The sequence below is a fragment of the Argopecten irradians genome, chromosome 1 (genome assembly GCF_041381155.1).
Source record: "Argopecten irradians isolate NY chromosome 1, Ai_NY, whole genome shotgun sequence".
Taxonomy (NCBI): Eukaryota; Metazoa; Mollusca; class Bivalvia; order Pectinida; family Pectinidae; genus Argopecten; species Argopecten irradians.
The window spans coordinates 21,945,261-21,960,892 of NC_091134.1; the positions used below are offsets into that span (position 1 = coordinate 21,945,261).

The 15,632-nt window shown below is 35.2% G+C and overlaps 1 protein-coding gene across 1 annotated transcript in view; it reads right to left on the bottom strand.

Moving 5' to 3' along the window:
• Positions 1–13,882, bottom strand: part of LOC138320792 (G-protein coupled receptor dmsr-1-like) — a 46,025-nt gene extending 32,143 nt beyond the window's left edge. Inside the window, exon 1 of the mRNA XM_069264012.1 lies at positions 12,886–13,882. The gene's annotated coding sequence lies outside the window, so the exon portion shown is untranslated. The remainder of the gene's footprint in view (positions 1–12,885) is intronic.
• Between the last annotated feature and the right edge of the window lie 1,750 nt (positions 13,883–15,632).

Below are 15,632 nucleotides of genomic sequence, written 5' to 3' on the forward strand. Positions count from 1 at the left end.
CATGATAGTATGATGATGATTTATGATGATATCAAGATGAAGATGATGATGACTGATTATATGATATGATGGTGATGATGATGATGATGATTGTGATAATGATTCTGTTGATGATTGATGATGATGATGATGATGATGATGATATCATGATGATGATACGATGGATGATGATGATGGATGATGAATGAGGATGATGATATGATGATGATGATGATAATGATGAAGATGACATGATGATGATGATGATATCATGTATTGTTTGTGTTCAATATTGATGTATGTGTGAGGATAATTATTGTTTTGTAAGGATGATTGATGATGTGTAAATGATGTGAATTAATTGATAAGGATGAGGACGATGATGTGTGAATGAGATATTATGTATCAATGAAATTGGAAAAAAAATAAAAATTATAAAAAAAACCGCTCACAAATAGATCTATTGCAGCGGAAGAACATGTTCATCATTTCAAAATAAGCTATGTTGTCAAATTTGCAGTTTTTACGTTTGCATCTGCAGCTGAAAGTAATACCCACAAAGAACTGACAATTCTGATATGATGACATGTAGTATTTATTGACTTCGAATATAACAATAAGATATATATTAGGCTAGATCTTATCTACCTGTATCAATTTTGGAACATATGTGAACAACTTTTAATTATTTTGAAAACATTCAGTAAAAAGCATCATTAAACAGATACGTATATACTGTACCGTTATTATTGTCTTTCAATAAAAGTGAAAATAAATTGATTTGATGAAGATTCTAAAAAAGTGATCCGCAGAATATTTATGAAGAGCAGTAATGTCGTTGATTCATTCAGCACTTTAGATCCTATATTTTGCCATGTCATAAAAGATAAAGCTTAATAAAATGCCATTATCGCACGTAAAAAAAATTAGTTAGGTGCAATTTCGTGTTATTTCAAATTCAATCACACTTCTATGACTTTCCTAGTGTTTACTTCACACAATTTCCATAGTCTTTTCCTTAAAAGCATATGACGTATTTCAATTTGTCGCTATTTTACCTAAATGGTTCACTTTTCACGAGAATTTCTGAAATCTGATATCCTCAATGAAATTCTGTCATTATATGTTGAACAAATAACATTGCGGAACTGTTGATACTGTCAACTTGATTCAGTGAAGGCGCAGGCATTTAAAAAAAACACCTGATCAACAAAGCGTTGGATAAACTAATTTTTATAGAAGTGCCCTTACCAATTACCTAAACCGTCTTCTTCATTTCACCAATGCCAGGTTACATTATCCTTAACCGACATTTCCTTGCGCCGTCCTGATTCGCGATACCATGTGTTCTCTTCATTTTAATGTAGTCATAGTACGGTCTTGAAATGTCGAATTCATATCCTGTTTTCATAACATTATACCAAGCGTCAAGTAAAATCATTTTGGCAATTTTTCATGAAGAGATAAAACTAATGATAAAGGTCACGTGGGTGTCTGATATTTTGGATATGGTACCCAATAATGAGTTTATAGTGCAATAGCCTTGATGTATAACTGACAGATTGTGTCAACGTAATGCTTTCGAAGTAGTACCCCAGCTACAGTAACTCAGTTTTTATCCCGACAAATCGCCCCCTTGGCATGTAGGTAATAGTATTACCATCTCCAACATACAGTCACTTCAAACAGAAAATGGTAATTGAAATCCCTCTGGTGATTTATCGTCAGTGCTTTGCTATTTCACCATTGTGAATTCTCCGTTTTTTACGACGTCAGCCATTTGTATGTCACCATACCTCCGAGCAATATCGTAGAGCGATTTTATCCATTTAACGGATACTCGACTGCTAATCTATCTCATGATCGAATATTCCGTCAAATATAGCCCTAAACTATCCCGATAAAATGTTGTATATCCATTATGATTTATGGCTGTTGTTTACACATGTATGAAAATAGTCGCAACTGTCGTCAACATACTTTTTATATTGGTATTGCTTTATTCCAACTTACTTATTATAATAAATATGTATACTACTAAGTATTATGAATTTCTCTGATTTCTTTGGTTTACTGCTGCTTGAGAGTCCATTAAACACTAAACAGCTTTCAGCTTTTAAACGTCTCACTAAGAATGAATTAATTTTGTTAATACTACGTTATAGGGTTATTTTCATATTTTCGTTATCTAACTGCTGTAAATATATGTCAATGGAATATTTAACAATATCTCCATTCGAGCGTCATTGTAAGTTCAATTTACGCGGAACAATTGGTAATTGCTGTACGTCAATCTTCGTATAGTGCATACATATAAGCACTCTAAAATGACATAAAATAGCAATTCTTAAGATGTACAAGACCTCTTATATTTTGTAAGTGTAATGGGAAACCTATTAGAGGTAACAGGAAGTATTCTCCAATCTTTAACTAAGGGCTTTGATCTCAAAGGTTTGGCATTTTGTTTCATTTTATATCTCTTTAGTGCAAGAAGTCTCATTGTTACTTATTTGTTGTTGTCTATCTGTCACTGCTTCCTTGTTCATAATTACCAGTAACCTCTCCGCGTATTTGTCCTTAATATCCATGCCGAATCCTAGAAGGTATGGATGTTAATTCTAATCGCACTTGATATCTTGTGGTTAAACATTCTCCCAGGCACCAGATACATAATAAGCTGACCCACACACCTTTCAATGGGTTTAGATAGTGCTTATTCATTATTCAGAGAAGTCTTTGTTAACTGTTTATTTCAACATGCATTCTTATTATGATAGGTAATTCTTTTGGCAAAAAAAAAATCATTCATAGCGACGGATTTCCAACTCACCTCAACATTACAAAGTAAATTAATACCTATGGAATACGTTCGTAACCATCCTAAAACATAACGCGGCCTCCTTATACAGGATTAATGAGAGAGATAAAATTATTTTTTCGGAAATCCTTATTGCCATCGAATAGATTATTGATACTATGGATAGGAAATTGCGCCAGCTATTCCACATTGCACTGTTTGTTAGTAACGGCGAGGTAAAGACAAATCCTATCAACTCCATGTTCGTCTATTACAGCACAATTTGTATTTACAATGGTTTGCTTCCATAATTAGTTTTTACTTTAATAGAGCATTTTAAAACAGATCGCATAACTTCAGTTTCCGATAAAACATGTCTAGATAACGAAAAAAATATGTTTTTTATTCATAGCAAAAGCATAGATACCTAGTGACTATATATGTTAAAGTTGTATGTCCCGTTATTTTTATAAGAGAGGACCGATATAGGATTTGCCTGTTGTCTAATCCATTTATCAATACAATAATATAATATTTTTCTCTGTAATTCCTGTATAACTTGTATTGTTTAATAAAATATTTTGAAATGAAATTTTTATACTCACGAATCAAGAAGAACTTTTTATATATTATTCACCACCAACTGTTATCAATAGTTTGTCAGTAGGTTTTAATTTTACAAAGTCATCTAAAAGCTCAAAATGAATTTTAGCAGTACAGCCAAATATCACGATATTTACATTGGTGATTTCTTCAAATATGTTTTCATCCAAACATACATAAAGCATAAACACCGAGAACTGTTACGGTGGATAGAATATGTGTTTTTACAAATGTTAATAAAGTATCATTTATGTTTGCCTTCTATGCCTTTGAATGATTCTTACAGCAACAGCTTAATTCTTCAAAGTTTATGGTTTCCAATAGATTACTAAAGTAAACCAACATGACAAAATGTTCGCACAGTTAGGGTACGTACTTAAAGATATTTTCTTATTCTGAATGGAAAAAATCGCTTTCGTAACCATAAGCATATATATTCACATCCGACGTTGGCATCGAAAAACATTGCACAATGCAGCTGTTACCAGAGACAAGCAACGAATTTCAAAACATATTAGTAATAGACCTTAGACATTCTATCACTATTAAATGTTAATGTCGTCATCAATTTCTATTATTAAACGTGGAACGATTGTATGGAATGATCGTAATGATTTTCAATGCAGAATGAAGTGACGTCGTGAATTATTCAGAACCGCAACACATATCTGTCATTGTCAGCACAATGTGGACGATAAGAATTCCAGTGGGACGAACCGTTGGCTGTGGAAAACGCAATGAATTGCAACTTCCGGTGAATCATTATATCTACGGAAACGGCGGTGGAAAGTGAAATGATAAAAATAGTTTAATGCTTTGTGACATTCGTAGAGATAAACTATTAGCGAAGTCCTTGGTGTACTTATCACAAACGGCTGGTTGATGAGGCATTCAACATTTTCAAATAAAGTGTATGAGATTGATGTTTACTTTCATTGTAATCAGTAAGGATATGGACTAGCGTATTAATACAATTGTAATTATACTATGACTAACATAGTTTGTGTGTATGTCGCTCATGAGAAGAAATAATATCTTCGTATTGTATTGGAATACTGTATTACAGGTAGATTTTGCCGGTGGTGAGTGTTACATCATATATATAAAAAAGGGCAAGAGTTCCACTATACAAGAGGACACAACACAAGTATACCGCAGTCTCCCAAAACACGCACCTCGTATTTCATACACGCCAGACACCACATACACGGGAGGCCGTCCATACATGACCCTGGATGTTAATAGGACGTAAATATAATAAATCAAACTAAACCAATTTTCGCTGGGTTTAATTTGTTTTTGTCCTATTCGCGCTTATACCTAAATCCGAGAAATCAAAACACCAGCGAAACCTTTAGAGTTCTGTTTTACATTATCGTTATACAGAATTGCTATAATATTATTATCATATCGTCATTGCCCTGCAGGTAGGGCGTTAGAATTGTACCTGCTGCCCCTATTGCATGATCGTAAAAGGCGACTAAATTTAGGATCTTATCTTTTCTATTCTTCCTAACTAACTTTATCTTTCCTAATGCCTCCCTTGGCACCGCCTCATTTTTGGCCTTGAGTTGAGCGTTCGCCCTTGTGAGGAAGGCTCTGGGTTCTGTCCCCTGGCCGAGACACTCCAAAGTCTATAAAAGTGGTAGTTTCTGCTCCTGCTTAGCGCTCAGCAAAAAGGGAGTGGGACGACTGGTTCGCCCGTTGTCAGTATAATGTGACCGGGTGGGGTGTGTTGCTTGGTGTCTTCGGCGGCATGCTCCAGTGATATAGCACTATAAAAAGGGCAAAAGTTCCACTATACAAGAAGACACTACATGAATATACCGCAGTCTCCCGAAACACGCACCTCGCACAACATACACACAACACACCGCATACATGGGAGGCCGTCCTTACATGACCATAGCTGTTAATAGAACGTTAATTAATCAAACAAACAAACAAAAATCATATCGTCATCGGGATTTTCCTTGCACAACATAAACATTCATTGGCAATTGTTTACTGGTTCCAAAATAATTCCGCTCTCGAGTGATCACATTAAAAAATAATTGAAAAGAATATTTTACTAACATTGTCACTTTATTTATATAAGTATATTGTGCTCAGAGGAATTGTTGTACCGCGAAATAATACACCCGCCAATTCCGTCTTTGCCAAAACACGCACTACGCACTTCATACACGCAACACACAGCATACATGGGAGGCCGTCCTTACATGACCCTGGATGTTAATAGGACGTTAATTAATTAAATAAATAAACAATCAAGCTATTTATAACATTGATGAGTTCCCACTGTCACAACACAAGAGGATACAACATAGAAACATCTTATAGATGGAAACACGTTCTATTTCCACACTATTGTACTACTTAAGAAATTACAAGGGTTGGGACTCGGGGATTAGGCTCCTTACAAGTGACACAAAGACAGAGCGCTAATTATCACATACATTCTTTTAGTACCTAGTGATTAACTGGATGTAATAACACATCAAATCAATTTTCTGGAGAAATACAGTCACACTTATCACATGCGTGATAATTGATCCAAAGCAATTTTCCAAAAGTAGATAATGATGAGATTTTAAAAATGATAAAGTCCTGTTTTCGAAAATGTAAGCTATATATATGATTGTGGTTGATATATGACTTTTGACTTCGTGAAAGAACACTGCATGATTTTTTTACGATCATGCTGTTATCAGACCTAATCAATAACAAGTCCTGTACGCAACATGTGAGTGATATTGAAGGCTACTGACAATGGAATGATTCCTCTAGCATTCTACGATATGGAATCAAATATAACAGTCTACATTCCCGAGAGAAATCAAACATCATCGGTCTACGTGCTCAGCAAAATCACGGCTTCAACTGTCCTCGTACTACGGAGAATCCTCGCTTCAAATCAACTTGATCTGAACCAATGGGCCTTAACCTAAACGCAATAAACAAATAACCTAAACGCAATAAACAAATATGTTGTTCATCGTTGCATTTGTAAACATTTATATGCTAAAAACAACAAACAATAAGTCATTCCCATTGAACAGATATATTGTTTATCATCACCATATAAACCCATTTAATATACTTAAAACCACCAGCGATAGCTACACGACATAATAAAGAAAATCACCATCAGTGCAGAAACAGCCAATGTTGATCGTCACAATTGTAAACCTGTTATGGATTTAAAACTAACAGCAGTTGTTGCAATCAAATTATATTGTTGTTCGTCATCACGAATGTATTTTATTAATACTAAACCCGCCTACCATAATCCGTATGCAATAGACAATACATTGTGTCTATGTCGTAATTGTATATATAAATATATAAATGCAGCGTATGTGCGCTGAGATAATGATTGTACGCTATTAACTATGTTGTATATATGTGAGAGCTGGATTCTTTTATATTCATAATGTACTAGAAAATACTCGCTATAAACATTATTACAGGGTTACGGCATTTTCATTTAATGACCTCTATGTGATTAAATGAAACGCTTTTCGCAACATAAATTACTAATATTTCACTTCCTTGAAAACTTGATGTAAATATTTACGTTCTGAGGGAACTGGATTTAGTTTTGCAGACAGTTCATTAATCACAACATTAAAGATGTACTGTGAAATTAACATGTGTCTGAGTGCTCGCTAGTAGTCAATTTATCCATCTCGGTACCGCAAGTGATTGTGCAGTTTGTGTTTGGTATGTTCTCCGAAATTGAATATGTGCATGTGCAAGTGTGAGCATGAGGCGTGGCTACATACTGTCTGTTGAAACATATTACGCAGAATTATCACTTGATATATCTATTTATACTCGTTTTAACACATGACCTTGAATAAGGGGGATTTTACGACAACTATGTGAGGACTGTAAGCTTCAATTAATGTCTCAATTATCACAATTATATGTACTGCAGTTCACGGCTAATCTAATTCATCCGAGTCAAGTTCCCGACATAAAACAAACATAACAAGATTAAATTGGTGACATTCAGATTACGCGGTAATTTGTTGTGTAATGAGGGATGACAAAGCTATCATGAATTTTATATTTCTGCACTATCTCCATTCAGGAAGAGTTTGGCTTATCACATTCAATATATCGCCGGTGCATTCATAAAGCTTTATCACCTTTATCACCCAGTCACGGCATAAACACAAATATTAAATTACTTAAATCCATTAAACCGTGGGCTTGAAACAGAAGAGTCGGAATGGATCAAACAGCATTATATAGTGGCAGACTGTATCTGTTTAATCGATAGACAGTGGCGATCGAAAACAGTAGAAAGATCAAAACGACAAAGAGAATAATGTTTAAATAACCTAAACTCCGATAAAAATATCCATAATTCATTAGTCGTCAATTTTACTCACCATTTTGTTTCTTCGAAAATGACACTTGGGTTTATTACTTTATTTACGATGCCAGTTTAGGTGTTTAATATGATAAGCGAGTTTAGAGAATTCATGAAAAGTCAAACTATGATTATAACTAAGTTTATGTAACGTTAATGTGCTGTTGGGAATTTCAACAGAAGAATGAAAACGCGAATCAATCACTTACACAAGCCTCCAAAAACACGGAAGATATCAACTCACATCCATTGTTTGTTTGTTTGATTATTTTAACGTCCTATTAACAGCCAGTGTTATGTAAGGACGGCCTCTCATGTATGTTGTTTGTAGCGCATGTGAAGTGCGAGGTGCGTGTTTTGGAGACTGCGGTATGTTCGTGTTGTATCTTCTTGTATAGTGGAACTGTTGCTCTTTTTATAGTGCTATATCACTGAAGCATGCCGCCGAAGACACAAAGCAACACACCCCACCCGGCCACATTATACTGACAACGGGCGAACCAGTCGCCCCACTTCCTGTTTGCTGAGCGCGAAGCAGGAGCAGAAACTACCACTATTATAGACTTCGGCGTGTCTCGGCCAGGGGACAGAACCCAGAGCCTTCCTCACAGTGGCAAACGCTCAACTCAAGACCAAAAGTGAGGTGGTGCCAAGGGAGGCATTAGGAAACAAAGTCAGTTAGGAAGAAGAGAAAAGATAAGATCCTGAATTAAGTCGCCTCTTACGATCATGCAATAGGGACAGCAGGTACAATTATAACGCCCTACACTCACATCCAAGGGTGAAGTATCAACATTAGACGTTACCGTTGTATGTCATAATACCTATGACAACTCAGAAAGATCTGCTAGTTTGTCAATACTCTGAACGACAATGAAGAATTAAATTTAAGTACGGTTTGAAGAATTGAATTTAAATACGTTTTAAATTCTCTATGTTAGTACATAATGATTGTCAATACCGTTTCTATATGAATAAAACCTTTGTATTAATATATGTTGATATTGGAGTTCTGCATTAAAGAGTTTTTCTAGAACACTTTGAACCGTAGCCAGGCATTGAGGTAAACGTCAGCTCCAAAGGAAGCAAATGAATCCACTTTGGTGGTATATCTAGCAGATATATATACCGTGCGTTTAGCGACGAGAATGCATCTTAAGACCTGCATATCATCTGGGTCATGGAATGCGGGTTCTAAGCAATATCTCTCATTATATCACACAAATGGCGAATCGCATATTACATGTATCTGAAACCTAATGTTTGATTGTGCCTGGGGGAAATGTAGATTGTTAAGCACTATGATGTCAAAGAACTGCTTCCGCAAATCACGCGTTAATGGTCCGATAACTCAAGTTTCAACAGTTCTTTATTAAGTTTGGCGCCGCTTTAGCGAACAATTTGTCAAGGCACATATTGCTTAAACATTGGTCGATTCCAACCGAATTCTGGAGCGGGTAGGGAGGACTGTTCAAAGGATGACAATCACCATTGATTACTGTGCTAGTGAATCAAATTGCTGGTTTTGGCAAATATTTTATCAAATGTCAACAATAAAGGATTTCTAGGACGGTCTTCTTACGTGCGTGGTTTTCAGGATTGAAGAATAGCCATACTTATTTTATTGAAACGTAATGCACACAAGCACGGAACCAGGCTGTACATAATGGACACATTATCTGAAAACAGCCAAAAATTTCCTTGGGCGTGCAAAAAAATAGAGATGCCTGCAAAAGACTTATTGTCCCGCCTTCATACATGTATAAAATTTGAATGGGACTACGTAGGATGGAACATAACATGGATCACACAACCTGCACAATTTCTAGTTCAGGTGAGATGAGTGCAGTTAAAGGGAACCATAAAATAGCTCATCTGATATCCTTACTTGCGATCTTGCATTGTATTCCCGGACAAGACACCAAAAAAGTGAATGTAAGAACCAGTTCCTTTAACAAAAAAAAAAAAAAAAAAAAAAAAAATCCTTCACCGCCGACAGAGTACATACAAAACTTCTAATCATCTGAACAATAATTGAACTTTACTCATGCATACATATTTACACCCTGAGTGTTTCGTCACTTAAGTTACTGACGAATTAGTTTGGTTTATTAAATTAACGTCATGTTAACAGTCAGTGACATGTAAGGATAGCTTCCCATATATGCAATGTGTAGCAAGTGTGTGGTGTGTGTTTTGGGTTTTGGGAAGCTGCGGCATATTCGTGTTGTGTCTTCTTGTATAGTAGAGAAAAATACGAATTCGTATGCTACTGTTTTAATAGACAAAATATTCATTCGTTGCCTGTATCGCACCATTAAGCATCGGATACAGCATTTTCCCCCTTTTTCGAAAAAAAATCCGCACGTACAGTTTATCTATAAAACTCGCGAATTGTCATAGCTCGCAAAATTCCATTTCCGATATATAGCTATAATTGTATTAAGACTTTTTTTTTTTTTTCTTCTTTTTTTTAACTTTTTATGTTTTAATTTTTATTCAAATAGAATATGCAATACTACAGTGAAATAATTTATTATGAATGATTTCGTGGAACACATAACGATTCCAACGTTAGCATTCCAGGAAGAGGGCTTATATAGGCATAGCCTGCTGCCCAATCCCTATTTAATCGAATGATTTAATAAAATATTTTGGAATGAAACGTTAGCACCTGCAATGTGTAACAAATAACGGTTACAGCAACAGCATGGCAACTTATGTAAACTTTGATGTTATGATGTTAATTTTAAGCGGTTCGAATTCTAGTTTCATTATCTTGATACCATATGTAACATACTGTGACTCTTGACAGGGGGCGTTTTATGTATGCAGGTTTGCTGATGAAAATTCAGCGAGAATCGATTACTTATTTCATTTCTACTATATCATCAAAATGGGTTTAGTATGGAGTATTGTGTAATATGATTTATGGAAAAAATAGAATAAAATAATTTTGCGATTCTAGGGTTACCCAAAACATGCATTTTAAAGCACTAGAACATCTGTAATACTGATAGTTTTATTCCATTGGAAACACAGAAATTTTATCTATTAATGGTACTTAACACGAGAAAAATTGTTCTGATAGTAATCTTGATATTACATGATGCCGTTGTTTACTGAGCCCTTATAAATAGTACGATAGGATCTAACATGATGTAAATACAGCAGACATTCCAAGTTACGAACACGATTCGGTACTAAACAGTACCAAAAAAAAAAGACATACATTGAGAGTAGTACTCAGATTAGATGGTTAGTGGTATAGTTAGTGATAAATCGTACAATTACTGCCCCCTTTATACGACAAAAATAAGATAAAATGTAAAAACAGACCCAACTCACTTGCATCAATGCTGACCAATATTACGTCACGGGAATCGTGATATCGGTAGCAGCTTCTTTTAATGCATATTAGGTTAGACCAGGGAAATCTGTCGTGTTAATACGTCCCACTCAATTCTCATGGAGTCAATGTCCTATCTAACCAGGTAATGAAAAGTTCCCTCGTCGTCAACAATTCTATCACATCATTATGCCTTTTTCAATTTTTCAATTGATCATAAGACAGCTGTCTAAGAAATTTTTACCACCAATTCGTCACGATTCATAGATATTTATAGCGTATTGGTGAAAAACGGGAAACGCTTGAATTGCATCGAAATCTAGACTTCAAAAAGATCTCCAGCACAACAGATTCTCGATTTCCCGATAAGCATCATTTTTACTACAGTTATGAAAACTTGAAATGCACCATTTTCACGACTTTGGATTAATGCGGAGAGAAATCATCAAGACTGGAAATACACATGTTTGATTTTTATTTTGCCAGATATTTTGAAATCACTCACTGCAAGAAAAAATGTTTATAATCGTTTTCCGTATTAAAATTTTCAATGACATTATTCATTTTGACACATTGTGTATGATATATAACCCAGCTTATGTAACATAAAACGGAAAGGACATTTTTTATTGATTAAAATTTCAAAAATGGTATTTCGTTGAATTTAATTTAGTACATTTCAAGATCAAAATAAAAACATGTTACGAAATGCTGAACAAATAATAATGACAATCATAAAAATATACAATGTAAATAGCAATAAACATAGTTGTTACAGCTCTGAAACTAGTAGTCACGTGGTTGAGAATGTTTTCGTCAAAAATAGTCAAGTAAGGACGGTATTTCATGTATGCAATGTAAAATGATTAGGTGTGTCTTTGGAACACTAACGTTACTGTTGTGTCGTCATATCACAGTGGAACTTTTGTATATTTTATAGTATTATTTAACAGTACTAAAGTGAGCTGCTGAAGACACCGAACAGCACACTTCGATCATCAGGTCATGGCCTACTCCCTTTAAGTGGAAGATAAAATTGCCGTTTTTGCAGATCTTTGTTTGTTTGATTAAATTAATGTCCTATTCACAGTCAAGGTCATGTAAAGACGGCTTCGCATGTATGCGGTATAGAGTGCGGATGTGTGCTTTGAGAGACTGCAGTAAATCCGTGTTGTGTCCCTCTTGGTTTAGGACTCAACAGGATACAACAAAGAACAATGCACCTTGAGGCGAATGCTTATCTCATAGTAACAAAATACATTTAAAAGTAACATATATACCAAAAAGAGAGTAATCTCCCCTTTCTTTCTCCCTGTGGTATTTCTTCTAAATAATAGAAATAGTCTTAGGTCATTGATGGTGTTTCAATCAAATAAGTTTTGTATAACGTCTTGCACGTATTGTTTTATTATGTAGACTGCCTTACTATAGTTACATTGTTATATCTGAAAAGAACAGAAACGTTTTATTTGTCTTGTTTCTCTTTCAAATTTTATTGAGAAAAGTTTTTTTTGTTCTCAAAGAAACGTCAGTTTTATTGAGCACGTGCACTTTAGTAAATAAGATAAGTCCGTTTTGAAATGTAGTTCAAAAGACGTTTACACACTAAAGATAAGCGGAATAGACATTTATGATTTTATTAACGCTCATTATTTCATATTCACAGGATTTAACGTCAAAACTTAAAAGGTTTTAGTAAATAGGAGAACTATTGTATAGAACTATTTAATGATGTAAGAAATAAGATAACAAATTGTTCTAAAACCGACTTACCTCATAATGCGTATCCGGTATCCAGACTCTTAATTAGTATACAATTAGGTGTTCCAGCAAAATCACTGGCTGTTGTACTTTTGGCAGTCAGCTATCAGATTATCTTCCAGTTCGTAAATGGATCCTGACGGCGGAGGTTTGTGTAATTCTTTTAATGATTTTTCTGCACCTTCGTGTGAACTTGAAAATACAAATAAAAACCCGCTACAAGTGTTGTTCGTCTCTTTGGTTAAAAATGGACAATTCCAATAAAAGGTTTAAACAAAAGTTCAATGCAACTTGCGTCGTGATGTGATGTTGATCGCACGATGAGATAGGTATCTGTTTCGTCACAATTCAATTGAGAAATGATAACATCAGAGTCACACAGTGTCTTGTTATACACCACTTCCTGGTAACACTGGCGAACTGCTCATTTCAAAACAAAATTCTCTCTGACGACAAAAGTCATGTGATTAAGTGAGCCAATACACTGAAAGCTGTCGGAATGATAATTGAAGCATGAATTGAGATTAAGATAACAGACACAAATTTCAAACGTTTTTTTAAAAGAATACTGCAGATTTTAGTCGCTTTTTAGGCCTGTTGCGCTATTAGTGCTTTGAAATAATAGATGGTAATACTAAAAACATCCGACCTGTTACAGGTGAATGAAACAAGTTTTAAGCTTAAAACTTGTCCTTGAATGCGCTTCTCGCTGTCCTATGTGTCGATTAGTTTACTTCACACCTGTTCCACGTTAGTTGTGCTGATTGCATATTTTATGTTGTCTGTTATATAATCCGCATGTGCTTGTTCGCGTGAGTGATCCACTACTGTGTTGTAGATAAGAACACCTCACACTAACCGACTCGTGCACACTGGAGACCGCTGCGCTACCCTGCGAGGGACTATATACCAGTATCAGTTGGGGGCTGCATCGATTTGCTGGTCCATCGCATGCGTTGGATGTACATCCAAAATCTATCCGGAATATAAGTCAATGAAAGGCAAATCAGTTTCCCTCAGTGTTATATAGCTAGTGACATAGGATTGTGTGGGTTCGTTTTATGTGCAAATATTAATCGACACAGAGTGCCGATCCGGAAACTCTCGAATGGCCATATGGGAGCGTGTTGATTGATTTGTTATCAGTGTTCGGCTCTCTGTCGCTGGAGTGCTATAGCTGGACATTGAGCATCTCTACACAATGTCAACATCACTTGTCGGCACCTCAAATCGAGCGATCCCATTAGTATTCCTATTATTGTTGTAATGACTTTTGATCATCCGTTACATAATAACAGTGGTTGGCCTTTCATTCGGTAATATAACAACGTCAATCTCTCCATATCACCTCTTACCACACATCATCAAATGTCCAAATGTTGCTTATGACAGTTCATATATTTAGTGTCGCATAGACTCTTGTTAATATCACACACAGTATTGTATTAACTTGTCGAAAGTCTTAGAGCTAAGCAGGAGCAATGCCAACTATTGGCTCACCCTCATGTGACTAAAACGCCCTTATCAGGGGGAACACTTTAATCAAGCTCAAAGGGAAGTAGCTGCCAACGCAGACAATTTTAAGACGAAAGGTATAAGAAAAAAAGAAATATGACCTAATATTATGAGTCGTTTTGGTTTATGAAACTAAACGTTCTATCAGCTAGGATCGTTTAACGATGGCCTTGTTGAGTGCAATGTTTTGGGTTTTGTGAATGCATGTATATCTTGGGAGGCTGTGGTAAATTCGTGTTGTATCTCGTTGTAATCGTGGAATAGGCATAACGTGTATGCCGTGTGTGAAGTGCGTTCGTATTTGGGAAGACTAAAGTATGTTCGTACTGTGCCTGTTTTAATACAATACAGTAGAACTCTTAATTGTCCTTTTTGTAGTGTTGTCTCACTGCAACATGCTACCAGAGACATAGAAAAGGCACGCTCACCACCACTATCTTTACGCTTAACTGCAAACAGGAGACATATCCTTCCTCAATTTACGATCAAAAGTGAAACGGTGACAAAAATAAAAACTTCGTGACTAGTTTCATAAAACTTCATATAAATGAAAACGAATTAAAGATACTTTTTATCACATAAGAAGATGTTAGGAAAAAGAAAGGCAGTCAGGAAGAATAAAAATGATACTATCCCAAATTTAGTCGCCTTGTACAATGCAAAGAGGTACAATTCTCACGTCCTACCTATAGAACAGACTACACTGTTTTGAAATTATATTTTCATCAGGCAGTTGATAGTTACACTCAATGAAATTATCTTTAAATGGCTATAAGACAAATACTGTCTATGTTCATTGATAATATATATCTTTAATATATTGTTATACATTGTCTTGTTATGTTGTGTCATTCAGTTTGGTTTTGTTGTTTTGCTTTCTGTATTCCAATAGTAGGCTATATTTATTTATATATGTATGTAAATCTGTTGGAGTCATTGTAGTTATATTTCACATCATTTGAAATATCTAACAGAATTTATAAAGGATCTGACAATATTCCATAGGGGGTCACGTCGAGATGAACTTTATACCACGTTGTCTTCATTTAAGACACATTTTCTACGGCTTGTCACATTCATTGAAAAGATATTTCGTCCCAGTATATCTATACAATTAGCTTTATTGTGCTCTTTGGGCGAGATGACTACTTAATCCAAACTATTTCGTCCCTGAAATTCACTGTCAAAATTTTGCAAGTAGCAATTTGATTGGCCATTTCCAAAGGTCACTTGGACATGACCCC